Source organism: Parasteatoda tepidariorum, chromosome 10 (genome assembly GCF_043381705.1).
Source record: "Parasteatoda tepidariorum isolate YZ-2023 chromosome 10, CAS_Ptep_4.0, whole genome shotgun sequence".
Lineage (NCBI taxonomy): Eukaryota > Metazoa > Arthropoda > Arachnida > Araneae > Theridiidae > Parasteatoda > Parasteatoda tepidariorum.
Genome location: NC_092213.1, coordinates 33,719,274 through 33,739,589, shown reverse-complemented (window position 1 = coordinate 33,739,589; position 20,316 = coordinate 33,719,274). Strand labels below are relative to the sequence as shown.

General features: G+C 29.7%; 1 protein-coding gene across 4 annotated transcripts in view; it reads left to right on the top strand.

Annotated features, from left to right (window-relative positions):
- The window catches only part of LOC107457539 (zinc finger homeobox protein 3), a 235,277-nt gene that overhangs the window by 163,475 nt on the left and 51,486 nt on the right, over positions 1–20,316 (top strand). Inside the window, exon 1 of one of the 4 annotated variants that reach the window (XM_016075711.4) lies at positions 8,714–8,976. The exons of the other annotated variants lie outside the window; for them this stretch is intronic. The gene's annotated coding sequence lies outside the window, so the exon portion shown is untranslated. Of the gene's footprint in view, positions 1–8,713; positions 8,977–20,316 lie in introns of those variants that run through there. 4 annotated transcript variants of the gene reach the window in all.

Genomic DNA, 20,316 nt, shown 5'->3' with positions numbered 1-20,316 from the left:
TAAAAAAAAAATACATATATAAATAAATAAATAAAAATAACCCCTTCTCAACACCTCCCACCCATCTTTTTGACCGGTTTCGCCCACACTCAGCTATGTGTTGTATCGCTCTTCTTTGCGAAACGGAACTGGCCAAACGATTATCAAGAAACACGTGATTAGATACCCCCTCCCTCCTCAAACGACTTTTCTGTTGAAATGTAATTTTTTATAGATCCCCCCATTTTTGCTTTTCCCTTAACAATCATTCTAATGTTTATCATTCCAATATTCCATCGGTCAAAAATATATCCACCCCCTGTATCCCCTAATTTTTGCGGAATAATTTTTTTTTCTCTGTATTTGGCGAGTGTTTAAAACCGGCAAAGCGTACACAATTACATAATTATAACGTACAGAACGTGTTATTTGCATTTAATCGTGAAACTCTGAATATTTTTTTACCGAACTGGTATTTTTTTCTTTTCTTTCTTCTTGGTATTATTAATTGCTTTGGCAAGAAGTCTGATACTCGCTTCTAGTACTACTTATCGACCTTACTTTTCGCCGTTTATGTAAGGATTTTATTTATTATGTTTTACTAGATCCGCTTTCTCGCTGTTTCTGATTGTATATTGTTTTAATTTATCCAATGTATTGGAGAAATAAATGTATATTTTTTTAACGATTTATTTTCTTGCGAAACATTAATTCTCAGGTTATCAGTCAACATTTTGTAGATAATCAGGGTTTGATGAATGCAGGATAATCAAATAACGACTGATCATGAAAAATAGGGTACTGTTTCGGATGCGTTTTAATCATTTTTTATGGAAGTAACATAAATAATAAAAGTTCATTTAAAGCCTGTAAATAATAAATAATGTTTAAAATCAATAATTTGCTTCTTTAATCCAAGAAAATCCAATCCCAGTAAATAAATAAATAAAAAGAAAGGATTTAACGTTGAATTGTAATAACTGTAATTTGAACAGTAATACGGTAAAAATTTTATCTTTAACGAGAAATGTTGTTCTGTTTAGAATCGCGTAAGTATCGTAGCTTATAAATAACCTTTTGTTTTGTCGTAGTGTTTTACATAAAATACTTTTATTTATCATTAAATTTTGTGCAGTTTTTTGCGTAATTTTGTATTATTTTTCTCTTATTAAATGGTATGTGTTAGTCAATAGTTCATATTTTTTTGAAATTATCTATTAACTAAAACTTGTAAATTGCTTATAAAAATTATATATACTACAGAAAAATATCTAAATTAAGGAAAATAATAAATAAACCAGTGAAATAACGACATAAATAAAAAACATAAATGAGTAACGTAAATAAATTGCATAAATAAATAAATATTTTATTCTTTTATTTACTAAAAGGACAATATTTAAAAATAAGAAAAAGATCAACTATTTCATTAGCAAACGATTTATCACACTAAATCGATCTCACGTTTTAATCCCACGATTAATCGCAAATTTTTAAAATCGTTTTCTCACTGTTACCTAACATTTTTATATGAATTTTACTATTCAACAAGAACTAATAAAATTCTACAACCACAATTTAAATCGCGTAAAACATAACAGCTTCTTTCAAAATATTTCCTATAAAAAGAGCGAGAGTAAAGTTGGTCTACATATTATAAAAACAATCCTTCAAACTAAATAAAACTCCAAATTCGACGCAGAGGAGGTCAAATTTAAATAAAAACCAATGGATCTAAACGAAGCTCATTTCTCCAACTGATTCTTCCACAGGGGGGAAGGGGAATTCCAGCCGCTAAGTCACTGTCACCGTAGGCACGTCCTACCTGTGGCAGAAGAGGCATTAAATTCGAATCAGCCAAGACGGTGGGTGACCTTGCTTTATTCGAATGTCAATTGCCCGAAAGGTGAGTTTTGAAGTATGGAGGTGCTCCACTGTGTGATTTGCAGAGCTATACTTTTCTTTACCTGTCCTCCCACGCCACCCCTCATTTATTCCGAGATTTGTAACCCTCATAAATGTAATTTACGCCGTCTTCTCTTAATGATTTTTCACAGCGGATGTTACGTGTCACGAATATCTGTTATTTGTGACGCTCCACTCAGATATTTATTAATATCTGATTATTCGTTAATGCCCTTTCTTAATATATATATANCATATCATAATAAATAAAAGCAGAAAAACACGAAGAAAATTAAGAAAAACAATAAGTTTTACTTAGTGCTCCATAAGCTGCAAGTAAATAGAACTCATAAAATAAGTTTGAAATGTAGAGAAAACAAGAGAAAAATTACAGAACAACGAAAAAAGGGGAAAGGAAAGGGGATAATAAAAATAACAAAAAACCGGGGGGAAGAAAATTTTTTGAAAATCCGGAAAATAAAAGATATAATCATTTCATCAGCTTACACGATTACATCCGCAAAAAAGAGTGCTTTCTAATATTGCATCAATATCTTTTATTTTCCGGTTTTTTTAACAAAATCCCCCCCCCCCGGGGTTTTTTTTTTTTTTTTTTTTTTTATNAACAAAATCCCCCCCCCCCGGGTTTTTTGTTATTTTTATTTTTATTATTATTTTTCTTTCTTTCCCCTTTTTTCACTGTTCTGTAATTTTTCCTTGTTTTCTCTACACTTTGAACTTATATATATTGTGAATTTAATTTATAAAATTATGATTACCTTATTACCGTTGATAGATGGCGGTGTAAACGTGAGGAGGAAATAGCGCCCATGACTTGGCATTTTTAGATTCGACTCGGAAGACCAAAGAACTTTTGGTTGAAGCATGAATTTGTAGAGGGCTTTTAAAATGAGGTTTATCCACATTCGCGTTCCATCAGGAAAAGGAGGCAAATATAAAGTATTCAAAACTGGGTGAATACTATTTTTAAAACAAATATAGTATGCTAGCTGTTCGACCTATACTAGCTGGTTGATTGGTGGTTAATTTAACAGCATTAGCGTAAGTTATTAAGTTAAGCATTTTGGGAAGTTGATCACATACCTAAATTAACCTCTAAAAACACGAATCAAATTTGCAAAACAGTTGCATTATCACATAAGTTGGCCACCTATGCGGACTACGAATTTGGTTCATCGCGAGTGGTTAGCCTTCAATTTATCAAATGCTCAACTTATAAATTCCTATATTTTAAACATTTTTTTTCTCCTTTTTTTTGTCACCGTTGATAAGCAGTTTCTCACCAGTTATGTTAGACACTAATGTGCATCCAACGCTGAAGATAACAGGTTATTTTACTGAGTTAATTCAGTTAACTGAAGAAAACTTAAAAAACTTGCCAACATTTAGGTTTTTTATTTATTTGTATATTTTTTAATGTGGTGTTCGTAAACAAAGAAAAACTTTCATAACTGGTCAATTGCTTCATTTAAATTTTTTTTTCGAAGAAAAATAAAATAAATAAAAAACTTGAATAATGTGTGCTTAGAGAGAAAGAGAGGTTTACAAAATCAACAAAAACTAATTATAACACTTAATCAAATTAACTTTCCTTTTATCGCTAAAAAATAAATACTGGAACAGTCGAATCAAGTATAAAATGAATCCTAAGATATGTTACACTCTATACTAACACCCAGTACGTAGGTATTTTAGCACTTCTGCAAAATTATTATTCACAAATAATTCTCTAGTTTTGGAATCTCTAAAGTAAAATAACAATAAAAAAAATGAGGTATACTATTTTGCTTAGCCTTTAAAATCTTTTGCAAGCATTGTTGATTTCTATCCTCTGATGAGAGCACCCGGAGGCGTGGTCTGATGTCGTCACGATTACGTCACGGCTTCCCCCATCTCGCATCTACCCAGACATCAGCTGTAAAGCTCCTCTTGCTTATCCAACATTGGAAATAGTGAAAAACACAAACGGAATCTTTTTTTTTTCTTCATCATATATGTGTATTGAGCAAGTAAATGTTTTGCGGTTAGATGTTTTCTTTCTTTATTTTTATCCCATTTTTTTTAACCAACTCTACTGTTTGCGTAAGGAATTTCTTTGCGGGCATAAATATTTTTATTTTTCTACGCAATAAGTTCAAAAGGGTTTGTGACGCTTTGCAATTTTTATTTAGATTGAAATCTGTTTTCTAATTTGTTTAAACCTAATTGAAGTTTGAAAATATGTTTTTTTTAAAAGTAAGTTCCATAACTATTTTAAATACGTAATAAATTAAATTTCGCAGAAAAAGATAAGTACATTATTATACTATAACAGGCGCTAATGATCGCAAACATTAGCAATTTAAAATCAGCATTCCGAATTCGACACATAATAAAAATGTGTATTTGAAATTACTATTTGCATTTAAAAAATTGAATTTAACATTAGAAGTTTGAAATAAAACTGTTTTAACTGAAAACTGAAGTTTGTACAAATTTAACAAATCTCAAAAATTTAATATTGAAATTGATAATACTTTAAAAGTTGAAAAATAATAATAATATCAAAATTTAAGCATCAACATTTGATTATCTTAAACCATGCCATTTTCAATAGAAGTTGATTAATTATTTAATTATCATGAAAATTGCTGATTAAATAAAATCTTTAAACGTCATCTTTTATTTAAAAAAGAAAATGAAGGCTGGAAATTTTAGCATCATCATCTGATTAATCAATATAATTCATTAATCATTATTTTGAGAAATGCTGATTATTCACCCAAAATAAATAAATAATATTCATCTAATGTAAATATTAAGGGTCAACATTTTAAATTTTAGCTTTTAAATAAGTCAGTAAAAAATCTATGTCCGTTATATTGTCCATTGTTTCATCACTGTAAAGCACAATTTGTGGTTATTATAATTCAACCTAACGAATTAATAATTTATAGAATAATTTTGGATGCACTTACCAAATACAAGTTTTTAGATTACGTTAAATACTTCCTAATGATTTAAGCATTTATAAATCATTTTTTTTTTCGAATCTATATTTTACTGATTTGCTATGCAGATGCAATTTTTTGTCTGTTTAATAAAATCGATTTATTGTTTTCATATATAACAGAATAATTATGCATCGATTTGCTACAATTATTTTGTAATTGTCGTAAATAAACCAGTTTATTTAAACTATTACTCATAGTTCTAATGAATACCGTTTCTGTAAATCCTACTTTATCGAACAACGAAACCATTCATAATGGCGAGCAGCTCATTTGCATTTGCACGCAATCTTTAAAAACCAAATCGTGTTGTAGCTGTTTTTTGGAGTCATTTTGATACCTTCCTTGTTTTGCGCTGTTTTTTTCTCTTTGTTGCGTTGGTGTCATGTTGTTTTGATATGACATTTTTTTTTGTTTGTGTATTTCCCCTTTTTATTCAATTATTCTATTCTTTTTTTTTTCTTCTTATTTTCATCTATTCATCCGCGACAAACCGTTTTTACACGTCACTGATGGTTCCAAGTTTAACAGGGTGATACAAACGCGGAAATGCACATTTAGATGCAAATATTTGCATTTTTTATTATTTTAGTTCACCGCTGTTTGTCATTCATTCGGTTTCGTGTGGGAATATATTTCATTTTAATGGACATAAATTTTTTATTCTCTTTTAAATCGGAAAAATATTATTCTAAACACTGTGAAATATATTTAAATATGGTTGTATAAATGATTGCATTTTAATTAAACATTGAATAGTAATTTGAATACTTTTCAGTATAAAGCTGATGTCCTAATCTTGTGTTGAACACTTTGCTCTATATATTCATTCATGCTTAGTTCAGTGTACACTTAAATATTATAGATTTCATAATTTACTCTTGGTGCAACTTATATTTTTATTTCGATACTTCCCATTATTTATTTGTTTCTTAACACTTGGTGCAATACGCTGTTTAATTTAGGTACTTTGCACTATAAATTGTTTATAAACACTTGATGTAAAAAGCATTTTAATTTCAATACTTCGTATTATTAATTTATTTCATAACACTTGGCGCAATATGCACTTCAATTTGAATATTTTGTATTTTTGATCTGTTTCTTAACATTTGGTGCAATACGCATTTCAAATTTGATTAATTGTCATTATTAATCTGTTTCTTAACACTTGGTGCAATAAGGGTTTCATATTTGATTTCTTGGCATTATTAATCTGTTTCTTAACATTTGGGGCAATACGCATTTCAAATTTGATTACTTGGCATTATTTATCTGTTTCTTAACATTTAGTGCAATAAGCATTTCAAATTTGATTACTTGGCATTATTAATCTTTTCTTAACATTTGGTGCAATAAGCATTTCAAATTTGATTACTTTGCATTGTTAATCTGTTTCTTGACATTTGGTGCAATAAGCATTTCAAATTTGATTACTTGGCATTATTAATCTGTTTCTTATCATTTGGTGCAAAATGTATTTTAGTTTGAATATGTTGCCCAAAAATTCGTTACTGAACACTAACTTTAATCTTTAAATCTGGTGCTTTGCAGCTCGTACAATGTTTATTTTAATATGAATAATATTCATTCTGAATCAGATATGAGCTTTTAGGCTCTGAATTACTTGCTGGAAATTGCTGAATTTTGTAATTTCATAGACTATTTAAGTAAATGAAATTAAGAATTTAACGGAAAAAAAGCAAGGAAAAAATTAAAGTTGTAATATAATATGTAATAAGTCTGCTGTGTTTAAGATAATTTTTTTTCTCTGAAAATTTTGTTAGCTAATTTAATGTTACCCCACCTTTTTCGTTATTAAATTTCTAAATATAAACAAATATATATAACATTTATTTTCTAAGCTTCCTGGAACGATTTAATTTCCAGAGCTTATCAATAAGTAGTTATATATGATTAGTAATGCTATAATTTCATTTTGATCAACGGCTTATTTCTTTGATCTGCTATCACTAAACAATCGTTCTTTTTTCCTTGTATCCTAAGTCCAAATTCACGAGAAAAAAAGAAAATACTATTTTTCCTCTTAAAATTCGAAAGAAGAAAAAAAAAAACTGAAATTAGATTGCTTAATTTGTCCACCTCCGATATAATTTTTTTTGAGAATGGGAGCACAAGTTATAAGAAAGTGATTAACTTTAACAAAAGAAATAAAAAAAATAGTTCTGAAAGGAAAAATAAAATTAAAAAAAAACGTGAGGAAACTAAAACTCTATCTTGGCGAAACTAAATATTAGGCCTTTAAAAAATCATCGGCAAATTCATAATCCATCATTACTTGGACAGATTGCAATCGCCAAGCTGTATATGTCCTTTGTTTTTGGATTCAAAATGGCGATTCGAAATTGCCAATGATGATATGAATGTAACATAATACCTTTCACGCTGTAAGCCCGTGAGACAAAGGGATGGAATAAAAAAATAAAAAATAATGCCAAGTTGGCGGGGGTGGGGGACAGTCATTTGGCGTGTGATTATAACGTACTTTAGGTGAATGAGTTCTCTTGGCTATGATGGTGACTGACCCAGAAAGTTGTAACTCTTTGAATTACTTTACTAATGTGAGCGGGTTTTTAAATGATATCGATGACAAACATCAGCGACAATCGCAGTTAAGCCGGATGTGCATCTATTATGTTGAATAGAAACTGAATAAAGCAGCAAAACATGACTTTAATTTCTTTTTTATGTTGGTCTCTTTTTATTAGTGTTGTTGATTTTTATCCTCGGAAAATATGATGTTCTTCCAAAGATTTATTCAGATGATTTCAAATCAAAATAAAATGTGGTGTTTCAATGCAAGTTTAAAATGCATAGTTTCGTGTTAAAATTAAGGGGCAGTTCATATATATATCATGTAGCATCACCTGAAGGAGAAATATGCGATTTACTTATTTTTGATTTAAAAAAAAAGTGAAAAGGAATATTGCTTACGTAAGACACTGAATAAATTTTGTCTAAAAGAAATCATTTTCAAATTACAAACAAAAGCGGAGAATATTGAGCCGTTCGAATGTTGCGTAAGCATCTAATGGGGGAAAGGATAAGCTATTTCTTTATTTTTGCGGACAAAGAGAGGGCTAATGCTTACGTAAAACGTTTGATTCTCTTTATCTGAAAAAAAAAAAACTTTTCATAAGTTTATATTTTTGAACATTCATAATTCTATATTTCTGGGAAAAAATAATAAAGGCAAAAGAGAGGGAATGAGTTAGTGATTTGCTTTTTGGCTGACATAGAGGAGAGAGAGTCTAAAATCACTGAAAATATGCTTACGTAATATTTAATTGGTCGAAAAATCGTTTTCACTGGAAAACTGATTTCCAATAAATAATTTTTTTCTTTAAAATTGAAACTTCTGAAAATTTTACATAATTATTCAAATATTTACGGAACTTAAATTTATTTTGAAAATATTTGTATTATAACTGAAAGTGTGGAGATAAGTTTGTAGTAGTTTCAAAAATGTTTATTTCAAAAAAAATATAGCTAATTGGAGTTACGCTAAATACTCATGCATGATTCTTTTTTAATATATATTATACAGAAAATAATTCACAACTCACTAACAAAAATAATTCCATGAAAAAACGATTACTTAAAAAAGAACGTTAATGGGGGGGGGGGGGNGGGGGGGGATCCCTCAAAAACCAATGTCAAATTCGTAAATATCTTTTTCCCTTTCTCCCAATGCTCTTATGAAATCTATTACAGAGGTGCGCCATCTATTGACAGTAACACACATTTTCTCCTGCTAAAAAAAATATTAGGAGGAGCAATTTCACTGTGATTGACAGTCAGATGTGGCGCCCTCTCTCGACATCTGACGGCGTTTCTGTCATTCAAACGGTATGATGATCCGTCCCTAGGAAAACAACACTCCGTCCGCGTGGTGAGGGAGCAGTTCCGGATTCGCACGGAATCTTTAAAAACACTTGCTCCTGTTTTTACCCCCCGCCTACACCTTTTCTTGGAATTTCATTGAATGATGCAACAAGAGTTGAACTCGTTTCTTCCACTCATTGTTTGCAAGATGAAGCTTTTACCTGTAACTAAAAGGGTAAGTTGGATATCATTGCTCGGATGATTACGTTTTTAAGCTAGTTAACCACAGCTGTTTATTACTTAGTTTTTTTAGTTCTTAGTACGCATTTAGTTTGAATTTAAATTATTTATTTATTATAAGTTTTTAATTTTTAAAAAATTAATACTACAGAAATGCATGGTAATTCTGATTATAAATGTAGTCAACAATGGTTGAATGTTTTCGTTTTCGAACTATTTATCTGCAGGTATTTTGCTTTTTTTTTTTTTTTTTTTTTAANTTTTTTTTTTTTTTTTTTTTTTTTTTAGCTGATTTATTTCACTTTAAACTTACAAGCATTTAATTTAAATTTCAAATAAAATTTAATTAAGTTGTTTAGAATTTTTTTAAAAAAGAAATAAATATTTAATTGTCTTAGATTTTTTTAAAAAACTTTACTGCGTTTATTTTTGTTTTAGCCACGTGATACTTTTTTTACCGATACGTTTTTACAGATTGTTTTCAGACTCATAAGTTCATAAAATTTACTTATGGAGTGCAAAAACTTTGCTGATGTAATTTTCTTATAAAATTTAAAAAAAATTGAATTTATATATAGATTTTATGTTGCGTTTGTATAAAGCCATAGCCGTAGTATTATAATTCTTAGTTTTGATTTTGAAACATGTAAGCTTTCAATTACATTGTTCTATTAAGCTTTTGTTTACCTAAACATAATAATTTTCATTTTTAGTAAGTTGACTTTTAGTAACTGGCTTATTAATATTTAATTACATCATTACTATATTATTACAATTTTATTTACTAAAGATATAAGAGCTAAAAATATCTGCAACCTCCTTAAACTTATAATGTACACGTTTTTCTACCGCACTTAATTTATTAGCCGAGTGTTTTTAAATTTGATGATTTTCGTTTTCACTATTTCTTTGATTCTCGTTAAGTTAAAATGTTAGCAATTCCAAATTCCCTTTAAAAATTACTGTTTCGTAACTTCATTATTTGAGATATTTTTTGCAAAAAAGATTTATTATCCATTTTTACAGCATTAAAAGCACATTTCATATCTTGCTTTCTTATTAGTCTGAACAAAACATTCCAAACAGACCTTAAGATCCATTTGCATTTTTACCAATTTACTATTTTTTTTTTTTATGATTTAAGGTTCAAGTTTAATTTTTTTCCTTCAAATAAATGCTGAAACTTGAAATTCGCATACGTTTTGTATTAAAAACATCGATATCTTAAAGGAACTAGTGCTACATTTTCTTTAAATCTACATTTTCTGTATTATAAGAAAGCGCTCATACTTTTTTGTTTACTTTTCTATGTGCTATTTATTTATGAACTTGATAGCCTTTTATAATTATAAAATTAGGAAGCTGTTGCATATTCCCACAAAAGCCATTCTACTCTGAATTCTTACATCAGGTATGTAAAAGAGTGTTCGAATTTTAAGCCGGTAACGCATAATTAAATCCAGTAATGAGGTTTTTTTTTTCTATTATTATTATTTCTATTTAATCTGCTTCTTTGAAAAGGTAACATAAAAATCGCTCGCATGTCAATTAAAGTTAATTATACCCGCTTTCAGAAAACAGAACCGGATTAAGCAAGATTTATTATCTAGCCAAATTATGTAACTTTCTTTTTTTAGTTTTTAGTGTTTCTTCCAAAGTATGATTGATACATACAGTATGTGAAATAAATTTGTTTTAATATTTTCTTCAACTACAATTTTATTTATTAGACTAAAATATTTTTTATTTGTAATTTTTCAATAATAGGCATTGTAGTTGCTCTGGCACCGTTGAAATATGTATTGAGATAAAAGTATGGTCAAAATTACCGAAATATGGTAAAATTTTTCGCATTTCTGGCTCTGTTAGTACATCAAATTGTTCCGTAAATTTTACCGAAGCACTTTGGTAATGATTTTTCTGAAATTAACAATAAAATATGGTTTTATACGGTGTGATAAGGTTTAGTAATTTTATCATGTTTTCTTAAAGCATACCATAAAAACAATTCATTTGGTTAAATTTACGTTTCAGTTTTGTATTTTTTACTAAAAGTCAGGTAATAAGAACTATAATTTAGAAAACCAGAATTTTCGGTATGCCGTAATCATATGAAAGGAAAAGGACTAAATGAACAATTACTAATATTTTGGTTCTTTTGACCAGAATTATAGTTACTTTTGTCAGAAATATCATTACTATACAGTAAGGTGATTTTACTAGAATTTGTTTCTTCGTGTGTGGTTGATAATTCAGCATAAAATTTTAAATTCAATTATTATTGTTTTTTTGAATTGCCATTCAACAATAAGTCGATATCAACTTCAACAATAAATGGATAATAATACGTAATCAAAACAGTTTTTAATTCAAATATTCATATTATTTCTGATATGAATCTAATCAGGTTATCCGAAATATTAGTGATTCAAATGTGTGAACAATATAAATCAGTAATTTAAATCTGCTGATGGGAATCAGCTTTTTCTAGTTCTGTAATTGCAAAGTAATATCACTGTAAAATGAATCAAATTATAAATTTTATTAAAAATTGAAATGCATTAATAAACCTCTTTTTCGTAGATTATAACCTCTATTTTCAGATCAAAAGGCGGAAAATTTATTAAATTTATTCTTAACTTTATTTAATATTAATAAAAACTACTCGGGTACGTATATTCGATACATAACCCAAATTAAATTCGTTAAGTGCAATATCCGGTAAAAAGCAAACAATTCGAATAAATTGGAGTAAGTTTCTTGGAATATTGGTATTCATATAAATTAACGATTCAAATATTTGTATTTAATGCTTTCAAATCGATTCATCTCATTTAATCATTCTGTTGATTTGGCAATTTAATTCCAAAAAGGGTACTAAAATGGCTACTAAAGGCTACATCTTGTTAAGGTTACAGCACCTTCAGACAATATTATGGTTCTACGGGGTCTGATATATTTACAAGTGTACTTACGGAGCCGCCGTGACAGGAGATAGAGTGATAGATGACTCAGGTTCGAATCCCAGAATTCCCCAGGTGGTCGATGCGAATTCTGCTCCCTGCTCGCACCGACCACATTGCTTACGCAAAATGTCCTCAGTGGCGGACGGATCATCAGTTACAATCCCTGTGCCGTAAGCCACGATGGCTCAGGAGATACAGTGTTCGCCTTCCAATGAGGTGAACCTGGTTCGAATCCAAGCTATGGTAGGTCGATATGAATTCTACATCCGACTTGCACCGCCTACATTGCTGGCTTAAAATATCCTCAGTGGAAAACAGATCTTGGGTTAGAGTCCCCTCGCCGTCAGGCTAACTGTGGGAGGTTCTCGTGGTCTTCCTCTCCATGTAACGCGGGCTAGTTCCATCGAAAAAGTCCTTCACAAAGGTAAATTTTTCCCTACACTTGATCCAGGAGATCTTTTGTATTTTGAATTGGGTTCAAAATAACAAGGCTACGGATTTGAACATTAGTAATCGTAACATTAGTAATTTGAACATTAGTAATCGTAACATTAGTAATTTGAACATTAGTAATCGGCTGTTCAACGACGATTATTAAATAAAACATAAAATCCCTTTGCCTTAATGGGAGATTTTCGTGGTTTTCCTCTCCAGGCGTATTAGTTCCATCAAAAAGTCCTTCACGAAGGCTAGTTTGTCCCAATGCTTGATCCAGGAGTTCCCTCGTCTTCAAGGTTGGGTTCCAACTTACAAGTTTAATATTGAACTCTGAATTGGGTTCACTCTTCAACGCCGGTTATAAAATAAAATAAAAAAAAGTGGACTGCATATTCCAAAAAGGAAATCAACATAAGACATAATTAATAATTTAGGATTTTCTTCCTAGTTGGTGAAATTAGAAAATTTCGCAAACGAAACCGCATTTCATATTTTTCTGATTCCTTTCGAATGAAAATTATAATCGATTTTCTTAATAATTATTGTTCGCTCGCCCACACAAATCTGCCCAACTTAATAAACTCAGCTTAACTCTTTCATTTCTTAAACGAAAGAATCAGCAAAATCAAAACCTTCCGATCAGATCATTCACCCAATTTTTCAATACAGCGGTCATACCAGATAGGCTTGGCTTTTTCCAGTAATTGCTGCAAGTCCAATCCACAAGAATTGTGGGAGGATCCAATCTCGGAATTGAAAGCCATTCCAAAGACCACCACAAAAAAAAAAAAAAAATGCCGGAACAACCAAGTTCTTTAATGACACTTACCAGGTTTATTGGCTCGTAAAGAAGTGAGGCAACCGATTAAAATGCCTGGCTTGTTGAATAAATTTTAAAAAAATAAATAACAAAATATTAAGAAGAACGAAGCAAAAAGAGACGATATCGTAAATTCAGCCTGACTATATTTATGCCAGGCAGACTTGCGATTAAGTTATGATTTATGCTCGCATTATGCGGTTCATGTGACGCGGCAGTGAGACGAGTTGCGTTAAAGTCCTATTGTTTCCATTTTTCCTAGAGTTTTTTTTTTTCTGAAAATTTTTATAAGATTTTATTTAATAATCACTGCGAAATTGAGTAGGGTTCAATTGTTTTCTAAGGAAGCTATTATTTTCAATAAATTGAATGAACTGTTTGTTCAAAATGCTACTATATTTTATGAGCTTGATTATTATTTCAATACGAATATCAAAATTTTACTTTCCAAAAAATATTATTTCAAAATATTTACGGTACTGTTTAAATATAAATTTAATGCATGGAGGAAAAAATTCTGGTAAAATTACCGTACTGTATGTTAATGATATTCCTGTTTTTTTACTTTTTCTAATACGGTAATTTTACATTTCACAGGTTTGCAGTTTAATTAAATTCTGGTTTTTAAAATTATAGCTCTTATACCACATATTTAATAACAAAAATGCAAAACTGAAAAGTAAATTTAACGGAATAAATGTATTTCATTCTATACTCTTAGGTATCGTGATAAAAATACCAAATTTTATCACATTAACCGAGTTTTATCACATATTATAAGACCATATTTTATAACTAATTTTACAAAAATCATTACCCAAAGCGCTTTGGTGTTCCCATTGAGTCAGAAACGTGGTACAGGGTTCCCACGGTCCTTGAGAGTCCTTGAAAGTCCTTGAATTTTTTTTCTTCTAAATTTAGGTCCTTGAAAGTGCTTGAAAAACGTCTTAGGTCCTTGAAAAACTTGATAGGTCCTTGAATTTGTCCAATACTGCCGGTGGGCCCTTTTTATAAAACACCCGCGGATCTTTCTCGTTCTTTCTGTTTTGTTCCCAAGCTCTCTGACGTGGTTTTTAACGCCACCGTTTCTAACCGGGCCTAGCGTCTTGGTGTCTGCCAAGCGCGCGGAGCACAGCAGACAATCAATGCGTTCGGGGCGAGACTCCACTTCATCTTCTGTCGCATATGCTTAGATCTTCTTTTTTCTTATCGAAACTGGAATAGTCTCGAATTTCGTAACAATATGTACCTTGTAGTTTTCAATAAATTTGCCGTTTTACCATCCGCACTTGTCCTTACGTTTGCGTTATTTCAAAACTTTATTGTAAAGCGTATTCGCAAAGGCACGGCTTCATATTTGTGTTATGTAGTTTAGACTAGTTATGCCTNTGCAGCATGATAGTCACAATATAGCATAAAAACGTTTTTAAAATATAAGGTAAAGAAAATATAAATATAGTCAACGATATATCGCTTTCTGCTTATTAATTTAATGACTTGCATCGTTTTTGCATTTGTCAATATTTTCAAATGAATCGTATTGCATCTAAATATCTTATTCGATAATTATCGCTATCGCTGCTACTTACAATATTATTGTTATTTATACTTATGTTTGAATACGATTTTCATGATTGAACGTGAACGTACCAAAAGATCGTTATCGCGATATTTAACAAATATCGAATCACGTTGTATTTGTTGCTTACTTCGAATTATAGTAATGGCTTGCAAAAATTAAACTGCCTAACTAATGTTCGTTAAAAAAAAAATTTTCTTTTAAATTGCAACGAAGAATGATTTTGTAGATGGAATTTGTAATTTTCAAGCATTGCACTTAACAATTTATTCCTTAAAAAAAAAAAAAGATAATTTTTGTGTCAATTATCCATCGGCCAATGAACTTATAGGAAATAAAACAGATCAAATCTTGATATCTCAAAGAATTTTAAGTTGCGCAAGAATATTAAATGAGCCGTCACTGATTTAAGGTGCACGTGTTGGACCTATTATGGAAATATTAAATGCAATCAAAACGAAAAAGGTGAGTGTCTGAAAAATAAGGTGTTTTAAAATCAGTTTTTAGAATATGGAATTTTGTTTTGTTGCTTTGCTGATTCATATCAGTGTTTGGCGAAATACATAAAGCTCTCTTAATATCTCCAATTTGAAATAATATTACTTCAGTGTCTATGTTTTGTTATTTATTTTCTTATTTTACTCTTTGGGTTGATTCAAAATATCTTCTTTATTTTATATCAATAAGTTGTCAGAGTAGATTTTTTTTAAGTAAACCTACACTGGGGACTGTTTTAGAATAAATTTTCTGACATTTTCAGTTGTTTTTTTATTCAAAACTATCTTATTTAAAAAATCGAATTAAATTAAGCATCTTAAAAGTGTGATTAACGCAATAAAAACATTTTGTATTTAAGCCCTTTTGATGTTAATCATAAATGAAAAATGATGCAGTTAATTTATATTTAGTGTAAAATAATTTTGGTTCTGTCCTGTCTATTAAACTCCCATAATTTCCTTTCTTCCAAAATATTTAGTATATTACACTCTATTATTTAATTAAAAACTTCGTTCGCTTAAAAATATATCCACTTGTTACAGTCCACTTGTTACAAGCACTCAAAAACATGATCCCGTTTTCAAGACTTGCCCGGCGTAAATTAGAAGAATCTAAAGTAATCGCTTTAAACATGTCGACTGTTATTTCCTATTTATATATTTTTGAAGCGAATGAAGCTTTAATTTCTTGGGACTATTTATTTAATATTTCGCACTAGTTATCGTCTAATTCATACTATTACTTTATCAATTATAATATAAAGTTGGCCGATACTAGTATTGTTTTTTTTAATGTGTTATTAACTTATAATATCGTCAAATTTTTATTACAAATTTATTTCATAACTATGCATTAGTTATCGTAAAATCCACTGGATTTTTTTTTCGTGTTATGTTTATGATAATTTGTCTCTGACAATTAGTCTATGATGTTGTCTATGACCAATTTATATGCCATGTATTTAATTTTGCAAGTATTGCGAAAATTGTCTATTGTACTCTGCAATGAGCTTACAAAATTTAAATATAAAGTGCTCAATGTTTCTCTTTTCGACAATACGGAGAAAGCTGCTCGGCAACTGGTTGTTTATGAACCAATGTTTGATCAAATCCTATACTTTTATATGTTATTAACATGACAAATTTATATTAAAAATTTATGTTGAGTAATTTCACAATATTTATCGCCAAATTTATTTTTTAAATTTGTATTTTATAACTACGCAATCGTCAAATTTATATTACCGTAAAATTTACTGGATTTTTTCTCTCTTTTTTTCATGTTAAGCTACGCATTTTAAATCACTAGCAGTGCGAAAAGTGTAGCAAAATTTAAATATAAACTGCCTTAAAAAAATATTGTTTCGATTTTCGACAATGCGGAGAGAAAGTTGCGCAGCAACTGGTTGCTTACGAATTAAGGTGTTGGTCAGATCCATTCCATCACCCCCACAAAGCAGGCGCAACATTCACCTGGTTTCATTGAAGACGAAAACGAGTTGGAAGTTTTCAGGCACTTGATCGCGGGGAAGGGTAGGGTGGGGTGGGGTGTGTTCTGCGGGCGCCTTCACCAGCGGAAGCGATCGCCGGTAATTGTACGCGTTTTCTAAAAAGGGTTTAGTTCTGCTACAGCGAGAAAGATGCGTTTGTGAAAAAAGGTAATGTTTTAGGTGGTTTGAGGGGGAATGGGGGTGTAGATAAGGTCTCTCATCCGTTGGTCATTACAATCCATTTGCGTGTAGTCTTCGTTTGCTACCTGCAAAAGCTGTATCATTGCTAAAAGTCAGTGATGCGTTACCTGGTTCTATAAATTCGTATGCAAACTTTGAAAATTCTCGTAATTTTGATTTCGTTAGTATTCCGATGCGATTTTTTATTTATTTTTATTTTTTTCCTATCTGGCTTTTAAATATGTTCTCTCACGTTTTGACCATTATTAGAAAGGAAGGGAATTGGTTATTGAGGGCTGCTTGAAAGAGAAGCGTATAATTTAAATTTTTGTGGGAGATTATACATAATACTTTTTTAATGGCGGTCTCTGCTTGGAGCTATTTAAGCGGAAAATTATGTGGATAAAAAAATCGCTTTGTCAACTTTCACAAAATGAGCCACTAGTTTTTAAATTGCTAAATTTTAGTTCGGAAAGGATTTTGTTCTGCTTATTTCAAGCTCGACAATTAGGAAATTCAAGCTTATGTTCAATCTTAAGAGAACCCTATATATTAGAAATTTTTCTGTTTTAAATGTATTTAATTTATAATATCTAAATAAAGCCAACTCATAATATCAATATATAAGTAAAGCCAACGCGTAAAGATGTCATGGACAATTTTAAATATGTAATATTTGAATAGACTTGTGACAAAAAACGTTATCCATTTTATATTTTTAATTATATTTAGGAAAACAGTTCAGTTTTTTTTTAGCAGAGTATATTTTTAAACTGTCGACTGTTGGTATAGAACATAAATTTTTTTTTGTACTTATCGTAATTTTATTAAATGAAAGTCGTATGCTGCATTTTAACTGCCAAGTAGTAACAAAATAAGTATGTCATATGACAAACTTTTCCTGAATTATTGTGTTATTGGTGATGAACACTGACCCTGACATTTGTTTTCATCAGATACATAAATTTGGGGATATCACTCTAGAACTCCTTACAGTCCATTGCATATCACCAGAAAAGTAAAGATAAAAAATGTATAGCTTTGCTTTTATGTATTTTCAAATCGTGATCGACTTCATTATTATTTATAAATAAAGAATGATTCATTTCAAAATAAATAAAATCTTTCACAACTGTTTAAGACTGCATTAGTGAATTCATTATCGAACATTCCATTAGGAATTATGATAGAGTTCAATTATAAAAGCGTAAAAAAATATCTACTTTTCAGTCGATAAAAATCAACCATACAGCCCAAAAAAAAGATCTGCAAATTAAAAGTTCACTAATGATAAAGAGGTATATTTTCTGAGTTATAATAACCTCGCAAAAAAATTATGAAAACCATGAAAAAGCTTTATTATTGTCTCGTGCTTGGAGCTTAATAGCTGCAATTAAACCATAGAAAGAAAGTGTCCGAAAAAAAATAGTCGAGCACGCGACCGGTCACCTTTTTGGATGGAAAACAATACAAGTTTTGTGTTTAGCTGCTTTCTGTGGTTGTTTAATTATCGATCGCTTCTTGATGGCGTCGACCAGTATGTAATTTTTGTCCTACTCCTACCATCCATCTTTGTCTGTCAAAAAGTGGCTATTAGCAAAGTAGTGTAAGAGATGATATTTTGACTTGATGATTAATAATTTTTGGAACAGCGCAATAGACATACTTTCTACACTAATATTGTAAGATATTACATTTTGTATACATTTACTATGTTCACCACGCTATTATTTTAACATTTTTTCATTGTACGTATGAATCTTATTTTTGATAATTATAATATAACACGAAAATATTTGCAAAGTAATGCAGCGTAGTTTATATCAAAGTAGTAGCAAAGAGTAGTTTAAGTAAAGATAAAAGTAGTTGATATGAAAGAGAAGATAATAGTTGTTTAAGAGTAGTTTATAGCAAAGTAGTATAAGAGATAATATTCTGACTTGATTATAATAATTGAAAGATTAAAGAGTACAATTGCTATACTTTCTTCATAAATAGTGTAAGATGTTACATTTTGTTATATTCTGCACGCTATTATTAATGCAATTTAATATATTTCATTTGCTTTTTTATTGGACACGTGAAAGCTGTTTTTAATACGTGGCGCTAAATATTAGTAAAGTATTATACAGAGTAGTTTATAGCAAAGAGGAGATAATATTAGTTTAAGTAAAGATAAAGGTAGTTTATAGCAAAGTAGCATAAGAGATAATATTTTGACTTGATGATCAATAATGGGAAAATTGAAAAGTGTAATACACTTTCTATTCAAATACTGAAAGATATTACATTTTGTTTGATCTTGTATAACATTGCTATATTCTCTTCTATTATTGTTGCAAATTTTAAAATTTTTTCATTACGTTCCTGTTGTTAGTATGAAACTTATTTTTAATAACTATCAAAGAAAAGATAATAGTTTAATAAAGCAAAAGTGTTAGCAAAATAATGTTAGAGTTGTTTGTATCAAAGTAGTATAAGAACAGTTTGTAGCCAAGTAGTATAAAAGATAATAGTTTGATTTGATGACTAATAATGAGAGAGAGCAATAGACCTACTTTCTACACAAATATTGAAAAATATTGAATTTTGTTTCATTTTGTACTACTTTGCTTAGTACAATATGGCTATTGCTGTATTCTCTATTATTATTGCAAGTTTTAGCATATTTTTTTACTTTATATATTGTACTCATAAAGCTTTTTTTTTTTTAAATAAATATATGACGCGATGATATTAGCTGAGTAATACAAAGTAATTGATAGCAAAGTTGAATAAGAGTAATTAATATTAAAGTAATATAAGAGATGAAATTTTGACTTGGAGATTAGTAATTTTTCGAAGAGTTTCTGCACTAACATTGTAAGATATTGCATTTTGTTTAATCTTGTATACCACTGTTATTCGCTTCTTCCCATTATGATTTTAAATTTGAACATCGCTCGTTTTTCAATTTATAAAATTCTAAGCACATTATAAGTAAGTGTTTCGGTGTAACATTTTATGATTATAGACATAATATTCCATAAAGGCCCTATAACTTCATATCAATTAGCAATACAATGGCAAGATTTAAAAACACATATTTAATAGCTTTCGAAGGTATTTAATATTAAAAAACGAGAAAAATTTCATCAATCAACAACATATGAAGCAAAATTTAAAAATTAGCTTATTCGTTTTCTTTATCTATTAATAACAGCACAATAAACTGATACAAAAACATGGATGTTAAGTAATCAGACCTTATGCCAAAGCACTAAAATTACCCCTCCGACACTTGTCCCCATATCCAGAAACTTTTTCCAATCCAAATGACACATTAAAGATAGTAATTAAAGCTCAGAATCACACCCTCAATCCAT